Source organism: Trichechus manatus, unplaced genomic scaffold (assembly GCF_000243295.1).
Source record: "Trichechus manatus latirostris isolate Lorelei unplaced genomic scaffold, TriManLat1.0 scaffold00119, whole genome shotgun sequence".
NCBI classification, from domain to species: Eukaryota; Metazoa; Chordata; class Mammalia; order Sirenia; family Trichechidae; genus Trichechus; species Trichechus manatus.
The window spans coordinates 8,395,211-8,403,416 of record NW_004444055.1 but is presented as its reverse complement, the minus strand read 5'-3'; the positions used below and the strand labels follow the sequence as shown (position 1 = coordinate 8,403,416).

The following is an 8,206-nucleotide window of genomic DNA, read 5'->3' as shown; positions in this document are numbered from 1 at the left end:
ATTTTGGTCTTTTCTTTCTTTCCTGTCTTTTTAATGACCTCTTGCTTTCTTCATGTATGATGTCCTTGATGTCATTCCACAACTCTTCTGGTCTTCTGTCATTAGTATTCAACGCGTCAAATTTATTCTTGAGATGATGTATAAATTCAGGTGGGATATAGTTAAAATCGTACTTTGGCTCTTCTTGTTTTAATTTTCTTCAGGTTCAACTTGAACTTGAATATGAGCAGTTGATGGTCTGTTCTGCAGTCGGCCCCTTGCCTTGTTCTGACTGATGATATTGATCTTTTCATCATGGAATAGTTGCCATTTATGTTGGTGAAAAAAGATATTTGCAGTGACGAAGTCATTGGTCTTACAAAATTGTATCATACGATATCCGTCATCATGTCTATCACCAAGGCCATATTTTTCAACTACCACTCCTTCTTTGTTTCCAGCTTTTGCATTCTAATCACCAGTAATAATCAGTGCATCCTGATTGCATGTTTGATCAATTTCCAACTGCAGAAGTTGGTAAAAATCTTCAATTTCATCATCTTTAGCCTTAGTGGTTAGTGTGTAAATTTGAATAGTCATATTAGCTGGTCTTCTTTGTAGATGTATGGATGTTATCCTGTCACTGACAGCGTTGTACATCAGGTTAGATCTTGAAATGTTCTTTTTGACAACGGATGCATTGCCATTCCTTTTCAAGTTGTCATTCCTGGCATAGTGGACCGTATGATTGTCTGATTCAAAATGGTCAATACCAGTCCATTTCAGCTCACTAATGCCTAGGATATTGATGTTTACGCGTTCCATTTCATTTTTGACAATTTCCAATTTTTCTAGACTCATGCTTCGTACATTCCACATTCCAATTATTAATGGATGTTTGCAACTGTTTCTTTTCAGTTTGAGTTGTGCCACATCAGCAAATGTAGGTCCCAAAAGCTTGACTCCATCCACGTCATTAAGGTTGACTCTACTTTGAGGAGGCAGCTCTTCCCCAAGTTGTATTTTGAGTACCTTCCAACCTGAGGGGCTCATCTTCCGGCACTATATCAGACAGTGTTCTGCTGCTATTGATAAGGTTTTCACTGGCTAATTCTTTTCAGAAGTAGACCACCGTGTCCTTCTTCCTAGTCTGTCTTAGTCTGGAAACTCAGCTGAAACCTGTCCTCCCTGAGTTACCTTGCTGGTATTTGAATACTGGTGGCATAGCTTCCAGCATCACAGCAACATGCAAGCCCCCCACGGTATGACAAACTGACAGATGTGTGGGAGGTTGTTGGTTGTGATATTCTCTAAATATCAATTACATCTAAACAGCAGTATCAGTGTCTTTGCTGATTTTCTGTCTCATTATTCTGTGAATTGTTGAGAGAGGCTTGTTAAAATCTATTACTATGATTATTGAATTTTCCGTGTCTGTCAATTCTTGCTTTATGTATTTTGGGGTTTTGTTATCAGGTACATACATATTTATGATTGTTATATCTTTCTGATAAACTGACTTTTTTTAAATTATGAAATGTTCTTTTTTATCTTATTAATACCTTTGTCTTAAAATCTCTTTTATCTGTCATTTGGCATAACAAAGTTTATTAAGAAAATGTTCTGCATCCTGCTTTGGTGATTGGCATCTGGGGTCTTAAAAGCTAGCGAGCGGCCATCTGAGATGCATCAATTGGTCCCAGCTCATCTGGAGTAAAGGAGAATGAAGAACACCAAAGTTACAAGGAAAGTATTAGCCCAGAGACAGAAGGGGCCACATAAACCAGAGACTGAATTAACCTGAGACCAGAAGAACTAGATGATGCCTGGCTACCACCAGCGACTGCCCTGATAGGGAACACAACAGAGTCCCTAATGGAGCAGGAGAAAAGTGGGGTGAAGAACTCACATTCTAGTAAAAAGACCAGACTTATTGGTCTGACTGAGACTGGAGGAAGCCCAGAAAGCATGGCCCCGAGACCCTCTGTTAACCCAGACCTACAATCATTCCTGAGGCCAACTCTTCAGACAAAGTTTAGGCTAGACTATGGGACATAAAATGATACTTGTGAAGAGTGTGCTTCTTAGCTCAGGTAGATACATGAGACTAAATGGGCAGCTCCTGTCCGGAGGTGAGATGAGAAGGTAGAGAGGGTCAGGAGCTGGTTGAATGGACATGGGAAATCGGGTAGAAAGGAGGAGGGTGCCGTCATAGTATAGGGAGAGCAAGTAAGGTCACATAACAGTGTACGTATAAATTTTTGTATGAGAGACTAACTTTAATTGTAAACTTGCACTTAAAGTACAACAATAAAATAAAATTTAAAAAAATCTCTTTTATCTGATGTTAATATAGCCACTTTAGCCTCTTAACCTTACTGTTTGCTTGCTATACCTTTTTCTTTCCATTTTCTTACTCTCAACCTATGATCTTAAATTAAATTGCATCTCTTGTAGCTAGCATATAGTTGGGTCTTGTTATTTAGTTTGTCCTAATAATTGCTGTCTTTTAATATGAGTATTTAGTTCATTGACATTAATGTTAATATTGATGTGGTTTTATTATTTGTTTTCTGTTTGTTCTCTCTGTTTTGTGTGCCTTTCTTTTCTTCTTGTGGTTTATTTGGATATCTTTTAGAATTATATCTTACCTGTTGACTTGCTAGATATACTTGTTTGCATTACTTTTGCATTACCCAATCCCCTGTTCTGGGGATTGCAGTATGTATTTTTTTTTACAGTCTTAGATGTTCCTACCACTTAATGTAAATGGTAGAAACCTTGCAATCATAATCATCCATTTACCTGTCCCCCCATTGCCATCATTCATGCTATAGTTGTCATATGTATCATGTTTACATTAATTATAAAACCCTCAGGACAATGTTAACATTTTACTTTGAACAATCAGGTGTATATTAAGAAAGTTAAGAGAGGGAAAAAGACTTTATATTGATTCAGATATTTACTATTTACAGTGTTCTTCATTCTTTCCTGATAATCCTAGTTTGCCTCATTTCTTTTCAGCTTGAGAGTTTCCTTTTGTATTTCTTGTAGTTGGGTGTCTGGTGGTGATGACTTCTCTTAGTTTTTGTGTGTATGATAATGTCTTTATTTCTTCTTCATTTTTGAAGGATAATTTCTCTGAATATAGGATTCTTGGTTTGCAGTTTTGTTTTGTTTTTTTCCTTCTTCTTTCTTTCAGCACTTTAAGGATATGTTCCACTATATTCTGATCTCCATGGTTTCTAATGAGAAGTCCACAGATATTCGTGTCATTATTTACCTGTATGTAGTGTGTCATTTTTCTCTGGTTGCTTTCAATATTTTTTCTTAATCTTTGGTTTTCAGCAGATTGACTGTGTTGTGCCTAGGTGTGGTTTTCTTCAAATTTATCTTGTTTGGGATTCACTGAGCTTCTTTCTGTATACATTTATGTCTTTCAACAAATTTAGGAAGATTTTTACCCTTATTCCTTCAGATATTTTTTTTCTGTCGTGTTTTTTCAATCTCTTCTGGAATTCTGATTACATGTATGTTATGTTTTATATTGTTCCACAGATCTATGAGGCTCTTTTTGTTTGTTTGTTTGTTTGTTTCAAGTGTTTTTCTCTTTCCCTTTTAGGTTGGATAATTTCTATTTCTATTCCTTTGTCTTCAAGTTCATTGACTCCTTTCTTGTCAGTTCTATTGTTATTAAGTCTGTTCGGTAGATTTTTTTGATTACAGTAAATTCAGTTTTTAGTTCTAACGTTTTCATGTAGTTACATTTAAACCTTTCTATTCTTCTCCTTAATTTGCCTCATTGAATATAGATAAAATAGCTATTTGACAGTCTTTGTCTAGTAATTCCAATACCTGGTCTTTTCAAGATTGGCCTCAGTTGATTGTCTTTTCCCTAGAGAATGGGTCACCTTTTCCTGGCTTTTGGTATGACGAGTTACTATAGATTGTATCATAAACATTGTGAGTGTTATCTTGTGGAGATTCTTGGTTCTGCTGTATTATTCTAAAGAGTGTTAAAATTTTGCTTTAGTAGACAATTAACTAGTAAGATTCAATCTGCATACTCTCACCTGGGGTGCACAGCAGGATACATCTCAGTTCAGTCTGCTTTTACTAGTATGTCTCATGTGTGCATGGTTCAGGGGCCAGCCAGACACTTGGGAAGAGCTTATATATAGAAAATAGAATTCCTCTTCTCTAGCCCTCTTCTTTCTGGAACTTCCCTGTCATTTTCTAGAAGCCTTGTTTACCCCAGGCTCCTTCCCTTTCTCTGGCCTGAAAAACGATAGACTTTCTATCAGAATTTTTGCCTCCTGCCGAGTAATTTGGCTGCAGCTACCCTCGGGGCAAAACTTCAGAACTAGGAAACCTTCCCCAGGCTAGGAGCTTCCTACAAGTTTTGAGACTTCTCTCAATTCTGCCCATTTTCCTCCCCTATACTCCAAAGCCCTCGGGTAGATTTTTTTTTTTTCCCCTACAGTTGTTATCTATCATTGGGAAGAATGGTTTATTAGAACTTTATTTCTTCAATCTGAAAGCAGAACCCCCATGTGTATTTTCTGAATGCTATGGTGGTAATAATCTGATGGATGTTTAAAGAATATTGCTTTTTGTTTTAAATTCAGTTAGATGATAAATTATAGTTTTATTTTAATTGGTGAACTTGGTCTTTTTTTTTTTAGTGCTATATATGGATTTTTTATAAGGTAGACTATATTTTTTCAAATGGGTCAGATTATGCTATGACAATTTAAGGAGCTAAGCAAATTCTTTGTTTTGGGTCACATACAAATTGCTTACGATTAGTAGACGTTGGTCAAGACTTTGAAATATTTTTTTTTGTTGTTGTTGTAATCAGATTTGGTCTTCATAAATAATTTTGAAGGTAACAAGTTTCACTGAAGTAAAGTCAGAATTCTTTTTTGAGTACCTACTATGCAGAAGAACTCTGGTAGTTTCTTTTTGGGAGGAGGGTCTGTGAGTCAGAATTGACTCAACAGCAACGAGTTTTATTTTATTTTATTTTTAATAAACAAATAAGGAGCTGTGATGATGCAGTGGTTAAGTGCCCAACTGCTAACCAGAAGGTCACTGATTCGAACCCACCAACTGCTCTGCAAAAGAACAATGTGGCAGTCTGCTTCCGTAAGGACTTATAGCCTTAGAAACCCCTATGGGACAGTTCTAGTTTGTCCTGTAGATTCACTGTGAGTCAGAATTGACTCGACGGCAACAAGTAATAAAAGAATGAATAACACATAGTTTTTGACTTTAAGGAGATAACTTAAGTGTATGAGGGTGTGTGTGGGAAAACTCATGATAGTAAAGCAACTTAGGTGCAGAGAAAAATACAAGATGATAGAAACGTAAGGATATAAGAGGATATGGGCTTCAGAGAATGGTCAGATTACACTTCATTGGAGGAATTAGAAAAAGTTTCATAGAAGAGGAGATAGCCAAATTTGACTTTAAAGGATAGATGATTGACAGGAAGAGGAATAAGGCATCATGGTGTAAAGCATAGGCTTTGTTATAAAAACAGACCTAGCTTCCACTTCCTGCTCTAATATTTAACTAGCTCTGTGACCTTCAGCAAGTAATTATGTCACTGTGCCTTAGTTTCCTCATTTGGTAATGGGGATAATAGTCACCTAACAGAGGTTGTTGTGAGGACTAATGAGATAATATGTAAATTTTCAGTATAGGGCTTGGCACATAGTGTTGTTGTTAGGTGTTGAATCAATTTTTGTTGTTCCCATGTGACAGAGTAGAACTGCCGCATAGGGTTTTCTAGGCTGTAATCTTTACAGAAGCAGATTGCCAAGTTTTTTACCCCTAAAGCCACAGAGTGGGTTCGAACTGCCAACCTTTCAGTTAGCAGTTGAGCAACAATTTCCCACTAGAGCTCCTCTAGCACATAGTCCAAAACCTAAATCCATTGCTCTTGAGTCGGATTGCGACTGATACAAATCGTGACCATTTTTATTCTGTTTGAATGCTGGCTCCATGAGGACAGAAACTTTCCTCAAACAAAAGTTTTTTTCTCATAGTGTGTCCCCAAGGCTTCAAACAGTGCCTGGCAAATAGGTATTTTTGGAATGAATGACATAAATAAATGGAGTAAATGAATGAATTGGGATTATTTTCCTGTTCACATCTAGTATAATGTTGGATATCTTGACTCTTACATGTTCAGAGCCTCAGCATCTTAAGAGTTCATAATTATCTACCATATTTTTACACAAATAACATGCACATTATACTTTTTTTTGCCTTCCATGCAACTCCCTCGCTCATTATTTTCCTAGGCACACTGTGTGTATTGTATGTGTGGGTGCATCATTTACATGGGTGCTTTATTTACAAAAACGATAATTCTCCCTCCAATTCAAAGGAGAATTCCTTTTATTTAGAACATTTATGACACAGGGCTCTTCATTCTCTGCTCAGTGCTTTCAGTGCTAGAAAACCTCGTGAACTTTTTAAAGTGATCAATTCTATGTATGGATTAGAGTATGTTAAACATTTCTCTCTCATATTGAAATGAAATCATCTTCCGTATAACCCCCTGGCTGGTTCTGGTACTGTTCCTTGGAGCTGCACAAAATAATTTTGGACTCTCTTCCATGTGAAAACTTTCCAAATGTTTGCTGACAATTATAATTTTATAATTTATATAGTAAAGTTTCTTTCCTTCCCCAAGATCAACTTGTTTTGATGGGTTATTTTATTTGGCAAAAACAAACTAAAGAAACATATCCTGTATACATATATACACACACACTGAAGCTTTAGCTATTTGCTTTAATGGATACTTGCGGTTTGTATAAATTGTGAGTTAAATAAATTCAGCAAAGCAAGATCAGTAAGAAATATTTCAATGAAAGCTTATGAAAGATGGTTATTTTTAAAAATACACATGTATTCTATTATCTGTCTACCAGAAAAATGCCTTTTCTGCGTTAAAATTTAAACCACAGCCTCCTCTAACCTGTGACTAGAGGAACTAGATGGTGTCCAGCTACCACTACTGATTGTTCTGACCAGGAACACAATAGAAGGTCCTGGATAGAGACATGGTAGAACCATGTAGAACAAAACTGAAATACCTAAAAAAGGCCAGACCTACTGGACTGATAGAGACTAGAGAAGCCCCCGAGACTATTGCTCTAAGATAACCTTTGAACTTGGATTTGAAGTTATTTCTGCAGGTCAGTTTTCAGCCAGATAATAGATTGGTTTATAAAATAAACAGCATCAACTGTGAGTAACGTGCTCCCTTAAATAATTAACTATATGAGACCAAACAATAAACATTTACCCAAAACCAGGGATGAGACTGCAAGGAGGGGAAGGGAAATCGAAACAGAATAAACCAGATGAAAATAATGAGAATGCTGACACATTGTAAAATTGTAACCAAGGGCATGGGAAAATTTGTGTAGAAATTGTTAAATGGAAAACTAATTTACAGTATAAACCTTCACCTAAAACACAATAAAATATTATTTAAAAAATTTAATGTCATCTCTTTGGCTTTTATAGAGAAAAGATATAAAAGACATTTATTTGAAGAATATTTCTGCATCACTTGTGAAGTTACAATGAATGGGAATAATAATAATACCTATCTCCTAGGATGATTGTGAAGATGAAATGAGATAATGCATAGAAATTGCTAGTACAGTGGTTTGATTTAGTAAATAGTAGTTGTTAGCTATTGTTACTATATTTTTATTTCTTATGAACCTTGTTAGCAAAGATTTTTTTCTAATATGGGAAATCATCTGATATATTTCTGATAGAAATTTAAAAATGCTATTTTATCAGAAATTTTATATGCTCTCTTTTTGGAGACAGTGAAGACTATGTAACACCACATATTTCCCATTTTATTTTGTCCGCTAGGAAGCTCAGAGAAGCCTAGTTGCAGTCATGAATATATTAAAAAAATTTTCCTGCAGCAATATTTTCTCTCTTAAATTTAAAAAAATTAAAGATTGGCCTATTTTATATTATTAATATGGCAAATGTTGGGGTGTTAAAATTTATTTTTGTAGATTGAATAGGTAATTGCACATAGATTATTGTATGAAAAAGAATTCTTGTAATTTTCTCTTCATACAAATAGTGGCAATATTTTATAAGACGTCTAAGACAAGGACATAATTTCTCCTAAAATGGGATGGGAAAAGTCCTCTAATCCTGCCTTTGGTGTGCG

General features: G+C 35.6%; 1 protein-coding gene across 7 annotated transcripts in view; it reads left to right on the top strand.

The window, feature by feature from the left end:
* The window catches only part of CEP83 (centrosomal protein 83), a 151,579-nt gene that overhangs the window by 67,102 nt on the left and 76,271 nt on the right, over positions 1-8,206 (top strand). The gene's annotated exons all lie outside the window — the stretch shown is intronic.